Raw genomic sequence first — 12,940 nt, 5'->3', positions numbered from 1 at the left:
TACGACCTACATATTGTGGGGTCGGGCTCCAAATTCCTTAATAGGACATCCATAGCACAAGAGTTAATATCTAGAATCAACAAATGGGACTTACTCAAACTAAAAAGTTTTTTCTCAGCAAAGTAAACAATAAGAGAGGTAAATAGGGTGCCTACATCCTGGGAACAAATCTTTACTCCTCACACTTCAGATAGAGCCCTAATATCCAGAGTATACAAAGAACTCAAAAATTAGACAATAAGATAACAGATAACCCAATCAACAAATGGGCCAAGGACCTGAACAGACACTTCTCAGAGGAGGACATACAATCAATCAACAAGTACATGAAAAAATGCTCACCATCTCTAGCAGTCAGAGAAATGCAAATCAAAGACTGTTGAAGCAACCTAGATGCCCTTCAATAGACGAATGGATAAAAAAAATGTGGTATTTATACACAATGGAGTATTACTCTGCATTAAAAAATGACAAAATCATAGAATTTGGAGGGAAATGGATGGCATTAGAGCAGATTATGCTAAGTGAAGTTAGCCAATCCCTAAAAAACAAATGCCAAATGTCTTCTTTGATATAAGGAGAGTAACTAAGAACAGAGTAGGGAAGAAGAACATGAGAAGAAGACAACATTAAACAGGGATGAGAGGTGGGAGGGAAAGGGAGAGAGAAGGGAAATTGCATGGAAATGGAAGGAGACCCTCAGGGTTATACAAAATTACATACAAGAGAAATGAGGGGAAAGAGAAAAATAATACAAGGGGGAGAAATGAATTACAGTAGAGGGGGTAGAGAGAGAAGAGGGGAGGGGAGGGGAGGGGAGGGGGGATAGTAGAGGATAGGAAAGGCAGCAGAATACAACAGACACGAGTATGGCAATATGTAAATCAATGGAAGTGTAACTGATGTGATTCTGCAATCTGTATATGGGGTAAAAATGGGAGTTCATAACCCACTTGAATCAAAGTGTGAAATATGATATATCAAGAACTATGTAATGTTTTGAACAACCAACAATTAAAAAAAAGAAAAAAATTATACTGTGTGAAAATATTTGAGAGAATAAAATATAAATCATTCCACAATTGTCAGAAGGCATATATATTATATACATATGCCAGGCTTTTACTGGCAATGATATATTTGGGAAAGGAGAAGGGATGTAGCCCGTGGTAGAAGGCTTGCAGAGCATGCCTGAAGCACCAGGGTCACAACTCAGGACCACAAATGTAAAAACAAAATTTAAAAAGACAATCGGGAAATTACCAAAAATGAAGAATGATTTAAAGACAGAAATGATTTATGGGGTAAAACTACCCAACTTTTCACATGTGAAATATTTCTAGAGAATAATAACCACTCTTTAGGAAGTACTTGATTCACTCCACCACATTCCCACATGTGGTGAGCAGCCCACTTGAATTAGCACCTTTGGGAGTCGGAGAAAACAAAATCCCTGGATGATGATCTGTTGGGAGATGAAGAGAAAGCCACATTCCTAAACTTAATTACTCCATTTACTTATATTACTTATCATTTAACAAATTTTTAGTATCTGCCTTTAAACTTCTAGGTGCAGACCAACAGCTAAATGCATTGAAGACTAAAAATCCATATTCTCACATGAGACCCACGCAAGAGATGGTAATGTGGTTCCCACCAATGGAATATGCTGGATGCAAATAAAAGCTAAGAAAAATAAAACAATGAAACAGACCATAGGACACAGAAAATATTTTCAGAAATCAGGAGCGGGGCAGGGTAGTCAATCGTACAGATCGATCTTCTATACTAAAAATGCACAATGGAGTCCACGCTTGCTTTTTTATATCAGGGAATATCAGAGGATTTCCATAGAATCTCCTACACCAAAAAAGGTTATAGGTGGGCTTTCCAATTCCCAATGGGTTACATCCAATTCCACAGCTACTATGAAGTATCTTTCTAGTAGAGTAGAGAGAAAGGTTATTTGTCTTGGACAATCTATTGCATGGTAGAGCCACAGATAGTTCCCAAAGTTAAACCTAAAACCTCCCTGGCTGCCAAAACTAAAGAAGACCCTCAAGTAATTCATGGATAGCTTTTTGCACAATATAAGGTGGGCAAGCCAAGGTTGAAACAAGATGCAGAATACTAGACAGACAAAAGCTCTGTCTCTATAACAATATTCTGCATCTTATTACACACCCAAGTTTCCAAGCTGTAGGTAGGAAATAGCAGCCCAGACCTAGGAAAGCTCAGGGATCAGGGTTCTGACTTCCACAAATTTCCAAATGAGCCTCCCAGCGATGGAGACCCACATGACTGTTCCTAGATAGAGACAGGAGAAGGGACACCAGGACACAGGTAGGAGAAGGAAATCAGAGATACCTGGAAAGCCACTTACCAGATAGATATGCAGTTTTCCTCTAACCTGAAGAAGAAGAAATAGGGGAGCTAGGAACTAAAACATCTGCTACCAAGGAGACATACAAAATTCAGGAGGGAAAGCAGAACTTACTGAGATCTGCTTGGAGTTAATGTGAAAGAAAATAGAAAAGATCATAAACCCCCATCTCCAAGAAAAAGAAACACTGTGTGCCTAGAAAACTCCAGAAAAATTTTTTTTTGTTTACTAGAATTTCTAACTACAAACGCACCCAACCCCACCAGTCTCTAGGTGTCCTCTCTGATATTCTCAAATACTTCCACTAGTCCCAGGACCCTGGATCTCCCTAGAGAGCTGGAACTCAGACTCTGGCCCCTGTCAGCTGTCCCACCCACCATCAGATCTGCACTTGCCCTGTGGGGTCTTACCAATGGCCTTCTGCATCTCTTCCTTTGCCTGCTGTTCCTCCTCCTTAAGCCACTGCAGATGCTGCTTTTCCTGCCTCACCTGCATCCTTTTGGAAAGTGCTTTTCTGATAAAAATATCTAGCCTCCAAGAGTAGGAGCCCCAGCATGGTCAGGATCACAGCAAATGCTGGCTTCCAGGGAGAAGCCTGAGGGAAGAAGGGCTCTGTGGCCAAGCAGACAGAGGTCAGGGGCACCAGGAGAGCCAGTGCACTCAGAGAGGCCAGCCCTCCCCACAGCTCTGCTGGGAGTGGAAAGCAGCACTGACCTGGGATGAAAATAGCCACGGCCTTCTCCTGGTCCAAGAAAGGGTTGAGGACAGAGCAGGTCACATTCCCCACAGAACTGTCTCTCACCACCAGAGTGGCCTCCACACTAAACAGCTCCTCACTGTCTTGGGTGTGGGCCTCAGAAAGCGCTGGGAACTTGTTCCCACTGAGGTCTCTCCACTGCACCTGGGGCTTTAGGAACTATCCAGAGGCTTTGCACACCACACGCACTCCATCCTCTTCTGGCCCTTCTTTGTGCACTTGAGGGTCAGCACCATCCCTGGAAGGAAGGAAGCTGTGGAGCCCCAAGAGGCCTACTAGAAATACACACACACACACACACACACACACACACACACACACACATACATACATATGGAAAGAGATTATGGGAGAGGGGAAGAGAAAAAAAACTATTCTCCTTACACAATGTTTTTACGCAGGTAAAACTTAAGTATGGTCAAAATAACCCTTATAACACACATCAAGCATACATAAGCTTTTTCAGTTTACAGTTAGTCTTCATTATTTGATTTAAGCCCAAGTTTCCTCTAGAATATAAATTTCATGGTGGTGTGCATGTGTTCCCAAAGCCTGGGATTATATGATATGAGCCTGTCATATCATGGCTACTTAATAAATATTTGTTCAGTGACTATAACTGATCACATGGATTGCCCTGATGCTTTGGGGCGACTCAGCTCATCATGGTGGGAGCATATGCAGGAGCAAAACCTCTCATCTCATGGCTAAGAAGAGAGAAAGACTAAGAGAAAAGTGTCCTAAAATCTCCTTCAAGGGCACACCCCCAATGACTTAAACCTCTTGCTAGTCCCCACCTCCTAAAGGCTCCACCACCTCCAATTGGCACCAAGTTGGGAGCCAAACATTTAAATGTGCAGACATTTAAGACCCAAACCATAGTAGCATGGTACTACTCCATTGTTTTTTGGTAGTAAGAACAGAGAGATTCCACCCCTGTCATCCCTCACTAAAAAAGACACAGCACTTAATAGAGCAAGGAAAATCCCCACAATACACTCAACACTGAGTCCAGTCAGATCATCCTTGTAACACTTCCTGGTGTGGACCAGGGCAAAATGCCAAAGTCCAGGTCAAAGGAGCAATCTCCAGGGGGAATGAGAATAAGTGCAGCAGGGGCCTAACTTTCTGCTGCCCTTGCTCCTTCATAGGTAAGTTGATAAAGGAACAGGTGGGCTGTGTGCCATTCCTCATGGTGCTCGGCTCAGAGAAACTTTGTTAAAATATCCTGTGGTACTGGAGAAAATAATCTGGATCATAATAGGATTATTAGACCATCCCTCCAACCCCAATGGAAAAGCCGTGTGGCTAGTCAATGTAGAACAGTAAAGGAAACAATAATAAGTGTTGGGGAGGATGTGGGGGGAAAGGTACACTCAGACATTACTGGTGGGACTGCAAATTGGTGCAGCCAATATGGAAAGCAGTATGGAGATTCCTTGGAAATCTGTGATGGAACCACCATTTGACCCAGCTATGCCTCTCTTTGGTCTACACACAAAGGACATAAAAACAGCATACTACAGGGACGCAGCCACATCAATGTTTATAGCAGCAAAATTCACAGTAGCTAAACTGTGGAGCCAACCTAGATACCCTTCAGTGGAGAAATGGATAAAAAAATGTGGCATATATATACAATGGAATTTTACTCAGCAACAAAAGAGAATAAAATCATGGAATTTGCAGGTAAATGGATGGCAGTGGGGAAGATAATAAGTGAAGTTAGCCAATCCCAAAAAAGCAAATGCTGAATGCTTTCTCTGATAAAAGGAGGTTGATTCATAGTGGGCTAGGGAGGGAGAGCTTGAAGGAATAGATGAATTCTAGATAGGAAATAGGAGTGGGAGGGAAAAAGGAGGGGGCAGGGGGTTAAAAAGATGGTGGAATGTGATGGACATCATTATACAAAGTACATGTATGAAGACTCAAATTGGGTGTCAACATACTTTATATATAAACAAAGATATGAAAAATTTGGTATATATGTGTAATAGGAATTATAATTAAAAAACAAAGTACATATACAAACACATGAATTGGCATGAACACACTTTATATACAAAGATATGAAAAATGGTGCTCCATATGTGTAACAAGAATTGTAATGCATTCCACCGTCATGTATTCAAAAAATTAAATCAACTTAAAAAAGAACAGTAGATGAAAGAAAGAAGGAAAAAATAAAGGACACAGTGGAAGTTAAAGATTATTGAACTCCCTCAGAACCAGTGTTGAAATATTCTGGTCTGGGCTTCACCCAAGAGACTCTGATGTTTCTCCAGAGCTTTGTGTGGTGGGAGGACACATAGGAGGCGTCAAAGAAGGAAAAAAAAAAAGCCATTTAGGGAGGATGACTCTTCAGAAGAGAAACTAACTCTCCCAAACATCCCTTGGCCATTCTGAGATTCCCCCTTCCTCTGGCTAAAGCACTCTGCTTCCCATCACATGTCCCCATCACTGAGGCAGAGAGAGAGTCAGAAAGGTGAGTGGCAAAGGTGACGGACAACAAGCAAAGGTTCATACAGACAATGAGGCAAAGAAAACACTAGTAAGGACTTTGTGATGAAGTGGGATCTGGAAGGTACTCAGCTGTGGGGAAGACCAAGGTAAGGGAATGAGAAGGGGGTCCACGGTTATGAGATGAGCAGCTTTCAAGTTAGAATAGAGGATCTGAGTTCCAGTCCTGTGGGGATGATCCAGAAAAGTCTCTTCCTCTCTTTACTCTTCGTGTCAATTCTGCAGCAGAAAAAAATGTTTGGGTATATTGCAACTTAAATTTCAATGTTTGATATTTACAAATTAATAAAAAGATATTTTGTAAAGTGTTTATCATAAAACCCCTCATATAAAAATATTCAACTTACAACTAGTATAAAAGTGTATAAAATCAATCTATTGAAAGCAATAAAATACTGTATAGTTCTCATAGTCATAAACATCTTTCTTACTGAGGAACAATACTGACCAAATTATATCACATGTATTTGTGAATATGTAACAATGAATCCCACTATTATGTATAATTATAATGCACCAATAAAAATGGGAAAAAAGAAAATTATTTATATATATATTTTATTCCTCAATCAAACCACATTTACTCATTTAGATATTTTTCTTTCTTTTTCCCTCCAGTTTTAATGAATGGTCATTCAATATAACATACTATATAGTTAGGGGCAAGAAAGTTTTAATAAATCTTTTCTAATACTAAAATATTAAATAAATAAGACTCTGGGATAAGTATAGAAATCAAAGAAATTATTTAATTAATTAATCAGTATTAGAATCAGTATTACTCTAGGCTGATTCAGAGAGTATTTTAAGGAACAAATTTTTATTGTGCAAGAAGAAATACAATTTAAATTAAAGATGCTATGATCCAGCAATCCTATGCCTAGTAATATATCCAAAGGAAGGGAAATCAGTGTGGCAAAGAGATATCTCAACTTCTATTCATTGTGATACTATTCACAATTGCTAAGATATGGAATCAATGTTGAGAGCCACAGCCCAGTCAGAATGATGCCTGGCATTTGCCAGAGGGAATGGTTGAAAGGTGATGCCAGTGAACCATTGAGATGATGATTTAAGTTAAGCTATATATTATTTCTGTGATGCTGGATTGATTGTATTGTATATTTGACCTTTACTGCCTCCAGCGCCCGCTATTTTGGAGTTCCCATGGAGTTCTCACCGGGGTTCAGAGAGATTGGACAGAGCCTGGTGGAGGGAGTGTGGTCCCGTGTGGTGTGAGGAGTGCCGGTGAGAGTTGGGGAATAAAGAGTTGCTGTTTGAATCTACAAGGCTTTGTGGCAGCTCGGTTGTTTGTGCCCAGCCAGACTGCGGCAAATCAACCTAGGTGTCCATGGATGGATGTATAGATTAAGAAAATATATGAACAAACACACAACATAAACACATATGTACACATACATACAGGTAATACATAGAGCCTATTAAAGCTCCAGTATTACACTGAAAGGACATAAAACCCAACTTATTAAACTTATTATGTTTTAAATAATTTTCCTTGACAACATAAAGAATGGATACCTTCAATAATACTGAGATAGTAGTAAGATAGGAATAAACCATGACAAAAACAACCAGAGACTGAGTAGAACTGCTGAAACAAGGACCTAGAGCAGCCAATCTATGTGGACAGTGAAGTGGAGCTAGCTTGTGGGGTTAAGTTCACATTCTCTTCTGAAGTCTGGGGGACTTTGAAGAACCTGGGCCTGTACAGAAGCACCAAGAATCTTCTGGAGAAGTGATCTCTGCTTTAAAACAAAGAGAACAGGGTTTCAAGGATCTACACTATGGATTTGGATGTAATAAATGTAGCCAGAGAAAAAGTCTTCCTCTCTAAAATCAAACATGTCCCTAAAACAAAACTAAAAATCTCAGAAAAACACTTTGCAACCTTGATCAGTATAACTTTCCAAGAGAAATTCATCGTAAGATGTCTACCTAGGTAACTTATGAATCAGAGAAATATTAACAAAGCTTTACCAATAGTGAGGATGTTAAACATTCTCTCTGGGATTGGGCAGCTGGTCCGCTTGTTAGAAAGATTACTTCTATTTTGTATGGATAAAATCATGTTATCTGCATAGCATCCTTTCTGTTTCAAAGGAAGTGTGTCTGTAGCTCATTCAAAAATAATGTAGTTCATAAAGATAGAGGCTAAATGGAAGGGGAATATGACAAGTAATATTTTTTCTGTTTTTTTTAAATACTTCATATGGTAAAAATACTATCTTGTTCAAATACTAAATTATATACTGCTATGGTCATGGTTCTCAGGATGAGGTAGGTAGTCACTGACTCCTCAATTGTTCACTGTAGTGTATCATTTTTTAAATTTTGATTAGGTGTATGACAGCAAAATGCATATTGATTCATTGTACACATTGCAGCACAACTTTTCATTTCTCTGGTTGTACACAATGTAGCATCACACCCTAAGTACAGTCTTACATGTACCTAAGTTAATGATGTCCGTCTCATTCCACCGTCTTTCCTGCCTCCATAACCCCTCCCCACCCTCCCTTCCCTTTGCCCAAATTTCGCCATTCTCCCCATGCCTCCCCCCTCCTCGTTTTGGATTACCATCCACTTATCAGAGAGAACATTTGGCCTTTGGTTTTTAGGGACTGGCTTACTTAGCACGATATTCTCCAACTCCACCCATTTACTTCAAATGTATGATTTTATTCCCTTTTAATCCTGAGTGATATTCCATTGTGTGTATATACCACAGTTTATTCATCCATTCATATATTGAAGGGAATCTAGGTTTCTTCCGTAGTTTAGTTATAAATTGAGCTGCTAATGAACATTGATATGGTTGTGTCACTGTAGTATGCTGATTTTAAGTCTTTGGGGTATAGACTGAGAAGTGGCATAGCTGGGTCAAATGATGGTTCCATTCCATGTTTTCAAAGGAATCTACACACTGCTTTCCATAGTGGTTGCACCAATTTGCAGTCCCACCAGCAATGTATGAGTGTGCCTTTCCCCCCACATCCTCATCAACATTTATTGTTGTCTGTATACTTGACAACTGCCACTCTGACTGGTGTGAAATGAAATCTTAGAGTAATTTTGATTTTCATTTCTCTAATTACTACAGATGTTGAACATTTTTTTACATATTTGCTCATTGAAGGTATATCTTCTTCTGAGAAGTGTCTGTTAAGCTCCAGCCAATTTGTTGATTTGGTTCTTTGGTTGTTTGTTTTTTGTTTTGTTTTGTTTTGTTTTTCGTATTAAGTTTTTTGAGTTCTTTATGTATCCTGGAGATTAGTGTTCTATCTGACATGTGTGTGGCAATAATTTGGTTCCAAATTCAAAGCTCTTTGTTCACCTCATTGATTATTTCTTTTTCTGAGAAGAAGGTTTTTCATTTGAGTTCATCTCATTTATTAATTCTTGATTTTATTTTTTGCACTTTAGGACTATTTTTAAGGAAGTCAGAGCCTAATCCAACCTGATTAAGATTTGGGCCTACTTTTTTCTCCATTAGGCGCAGGGTTACTGTACTAATTCCTAGGTCCTTGATCCACTTTGAGTTTTGTGCATGGTGAGAGACAGGAGTTTATTTTCATTCTGCTGCATATGAAATTCCAGTTCTCCAGTACCTTGTGTTGAAGAGGTTATCTTTTATCCAATGTTTTTTTTATGATACTTTTGTCTAGTATAAAATAACTGTATTTTTATGGGTTTGTCTCTGTGTCTTCTATTCTTTGCCATTGGTCTACATGTGTATTTTGGTGCCAATGCCATCCCATTTTTGTTACTATAGCTTTGTAGTATAGTTTAAGGTCTGTTATTGTGATGGCTCCTGCTTCACTCTTCTTGATAAGGGTTGCTTTGGCAATTCTGGGTCTCTTATTTTTCCAAATGAATTTCATGATTGCTTTTTCTATGTCTATAAGAAATGATGTTGGGATTTTAATTGGAATTGCATTGTATCTATATAGCTCTTTGGGAAGTATGGCCATTTTGACAATATTAATTTTGCCTATCCAAGAGCATAGAAGATCTTTCCATCCTCTAAGGTCTTCTTCAATTTCTTTCTTTAGTGTTCTGTAGTTTTCTTTGTAGAGGTCTTTCACCTTTTATTAAGTTAAATCCCAAGCATATATTTTTTAGGCTATTGTGAATGGGGTAGATTTCCTAATTGCTCTGTCAGGATTCATCACTGATATATAGAAATGCATTTGATATATGGTATTGATTTTATATCCTGCTACTTTGCTCAATCAATTAATTAATTCTCCAAGTTTTCTGGTGGAGTTTTTGGATCCTCTAAGTATAAAATCATGTCACCAATAAATAATAATTGAGTTCTTCATTTTCTATTTGTATACTTTTAATTCCTTTCATCTGTCTAATTGCTCTGGGCAGAGTTTTTCAAGGACTATATTGAATAGAAGTGGTGAAAGAGGGCATTCCTGTCTTGTTCCAGTTTTTTGTTCCAACTTTTTGCCATTTAGAATGATGTTGGTCTTCAGTTTAGCATAGATAGCTTTTACAATGTTGAAGTATGTTCCTACTATTCCTCGTTTTTCTAGTGTTTTGAACATGAAAGTGTGCTGTATTTTGGTAAATGTTTTCTCAGCATCAATTGATATAATCATATGATTCTTATCTATAAGTGTATTGATGTGATGAATTATATTTATTGATTTCCATATGTTGAAACAACTTTGCAATCCTGGAATAAACCCCACTTGATCATGGTGCACTATTTTTTAAATACGTTTTTGTATGCAATTTGCCAAAATTTATTGAAATTTTTTAAATACTTTTTATTGTTGATGGACACAATACCTTTATTTTTTATTTGTCTATTTTTATGTGGTGCCAGGGGTCAAACCCAGTACATCAAACATGCTAGGCAAGTGCTCTACCACTGAATCACAACCCCAGTCCCATTTTTGAGAATTTTTGCACCAATGTTTATCAAGGATATTGATCTGAAGCTTTCTTTCCTTGATGTGCCTCTGCCTGGTTTTGGTAACAGGATGATACCACCTTTGTAGAATGAGTTTGAAATAGTTCCTTCCTTTTATATATCATGGAATTATTTGAGGAGTGTTGGTGTTAATTATTCCTTGTAGGTCTTGTAGAACTCAGCTGTGAATCAGTCTGGTCCTGGGATTTTTTTTGGTTAGTAGGCTTCTGATGGTATCTTCTATTTCCCTGCTTGAAATTGATCTGTATAAATGGTGTATGTCCTCTTGACTCAGTTTGGGTTGATCATATGCCAGTGTAGTGTATCTTAACTCCAACCACAGTTTCTCTGCCTTCAGACATTTATCAAAGCTAAAAATCATATTTTAAAGATACATAAAGAAACAAAACAAATGGAAACTGTTGCATTTCATGAATAAACATTTAGGCTCACTCCAGGTGAACTGGGCTGCATGAAATAATCACACAGAGACAGAGAAATACCTTAGGTCTTGTGACAGTTCCTCCAACCTTAGGTGGTCCATGGAGAGAGAGAGAGAGAGAGAGAGAGAGAGAGAGAGAGAGAGAGAACATGCTGAACACTTTTATTGGAAAAAAAACATTGAAATGAGGCAAGGGGTCAGATTTCAGGGATTGAGTCTACCTACATGATGTCTGCTGTCAGCAGGTTGATTGACATCTGGGCAGGTCATGCCCATCCCGTGAGCTGTATAGGGATCATGGCAGAGCAAGCAAAAAGACCAGAGCAAGGCCAGCCCAAACAGCTGGGCAATGTTGGTTCAGTCCACTTTGTGTGCTCAGTGCTCATAGTTCACACACACACAGCCCGTGGCTGGCTTGCCACATCTCCACATTCTCATCATTCAAGGTCAAGGAGCACTCAATTCCTAAATGGTAGCTCCCAACAGAAAGCCAAGCTTGATTAAGGCTTCTTTCATGAACAACTTCAGTTGCCCTCAATTTTGTATTTCTGTTGAATCAAACACCCCCATATTGCCATTTGGCACCATAATGAACCAATCTGTATTCCAAGTTGTAACAGGTTAGTTGAAAAGGAAGATGAAGCAGTTAAATGAAATAAGAAAAATACAGTGACAATGGTGTGGCCAAGCAATTCTGAGCAACATGATCTATCATTAATGTCATCACATTCTAAGTCAGATAATATAATTCTGAAGCAAACTGGCAAGTAATATATTTACATGTAGAAAATACTTAAAAACCACCAAAAAATCAACATATTTATATAACATTATTGTTAGAGTTAAGCATTTACTAAGTTGATTAATTTCTCAATTACTCTTTCTGACATGCTGTGACATACCTCCTTTAACAAGTACTAAGTTATTGTAGTTTAGATGCTTCTCTCAAAGTCTAGAAACCGCATAAATCATTTGAACAAGGAAAACTTAACATAGACCTATTCATGTCTGAGGCCCTGAATTTAATCCCCAGCACAGAGAAAAAAGAAAAAGAATTGAATAAAAAAAGGAGTTAACTACTAAAAAAAGTAAAAGAAGCCTCAAAAGAATGCAGAAATGGCATATATAGGGAAAAGATAGTAGTACCTCTAAATTGAGGCAGAATAGCCAATGAAGGAAAAAAAAATGTATGACAGGGTCCCCAATGACACTGAGGTGCAGAATTCATTGAGGAAGATGGAACCATGGCCCACTGGAAGGTTGAAATGGATCTGTAATGCTCCAACTCACCAGGTGTCCTCTTTCATAATACCCCTGCTCCAACATTTGTGACAGCAAATGTTTGGAGGTTTCCACACCAATTCTCTGCATATAACAGGGTGTCCCATAATTCAATTAAGGAATTACCAGAGAGTCCTACAGGTTAAGTGGACCCCACAGTCTTAAAAGTATGTCCCCATGACTTCAGATGACAATCACAAGATGGCTCCTCATGTTACCCATCTGTTTCTGAAGTTCCTGTCACTGTAAGGAGGTCCAGTGGCAAAGAAAACTTCTACTCAGGACTTTCAGACCTTTGCCCATACCACAGAAAAGAATGTAAGGATGTGTCTGGCTTTAGTAAAGAGAGGAAGAGCATCATTAGAAAGTGAAAAGTGAATATAGAATCCCTCAGAGAATAATGTGGGCAATCTAAAGAGCAAGAAGAACCACACCACCAGGGATTAAGGACAGGTTATTTTATAGGGTACAAAGGTAGAATATATGATCCAAAGGGACATGACTTCCCTGGAGACTGGGAAATATTGAGTAACATGGCTTCTCATTAGGAAATCTAGTCTGCTATGTTGTTTTCATCAGATATTTGATCAGGTATTTGATCCAATCAAA

The 12,940-nt window shown here is 38.6% G+C and overlaps 1 pseudogene across 1 annotated transcript; it reads right to left on the bottom strand.

Moving 5' to 3' along the window:
• Window positions 1-2,405: 2,405 nt before the first annotated feature.
• Window positions 2,406-12,357, bottom strand: LOC308649384 (butyrophilin-like protein 1; annotated as a pseudogene). The gene is made up of 4 exons: window positions 12,341-12,357; window positions 3,098-3,378; window positions 2,794-2,995; window positions 2,406-2,410 (listed from the first exon to the last, which is right to left on the bottom strand). The product of its transcript is annotated as a butyrophilin-like protein 1 (transcript).
• Window positions 12,358-12,940: the final 583 nt, after the last annotated feature.

This window comes from Spermophilus citellus, assembly GCF_964194105.1.
Source record: "Spermophilus citellus genome assembly, chromosome: 5".
Lineage (NCBI taxonomy): Eukaryota > Metazoa > Chordata > Mammalia > Rodentia > Sciuridae > Spermophilus > Spermophilus citellus.
This window is presented reverse-complemented; position numbering and strand designations above follow the sequence as displayed.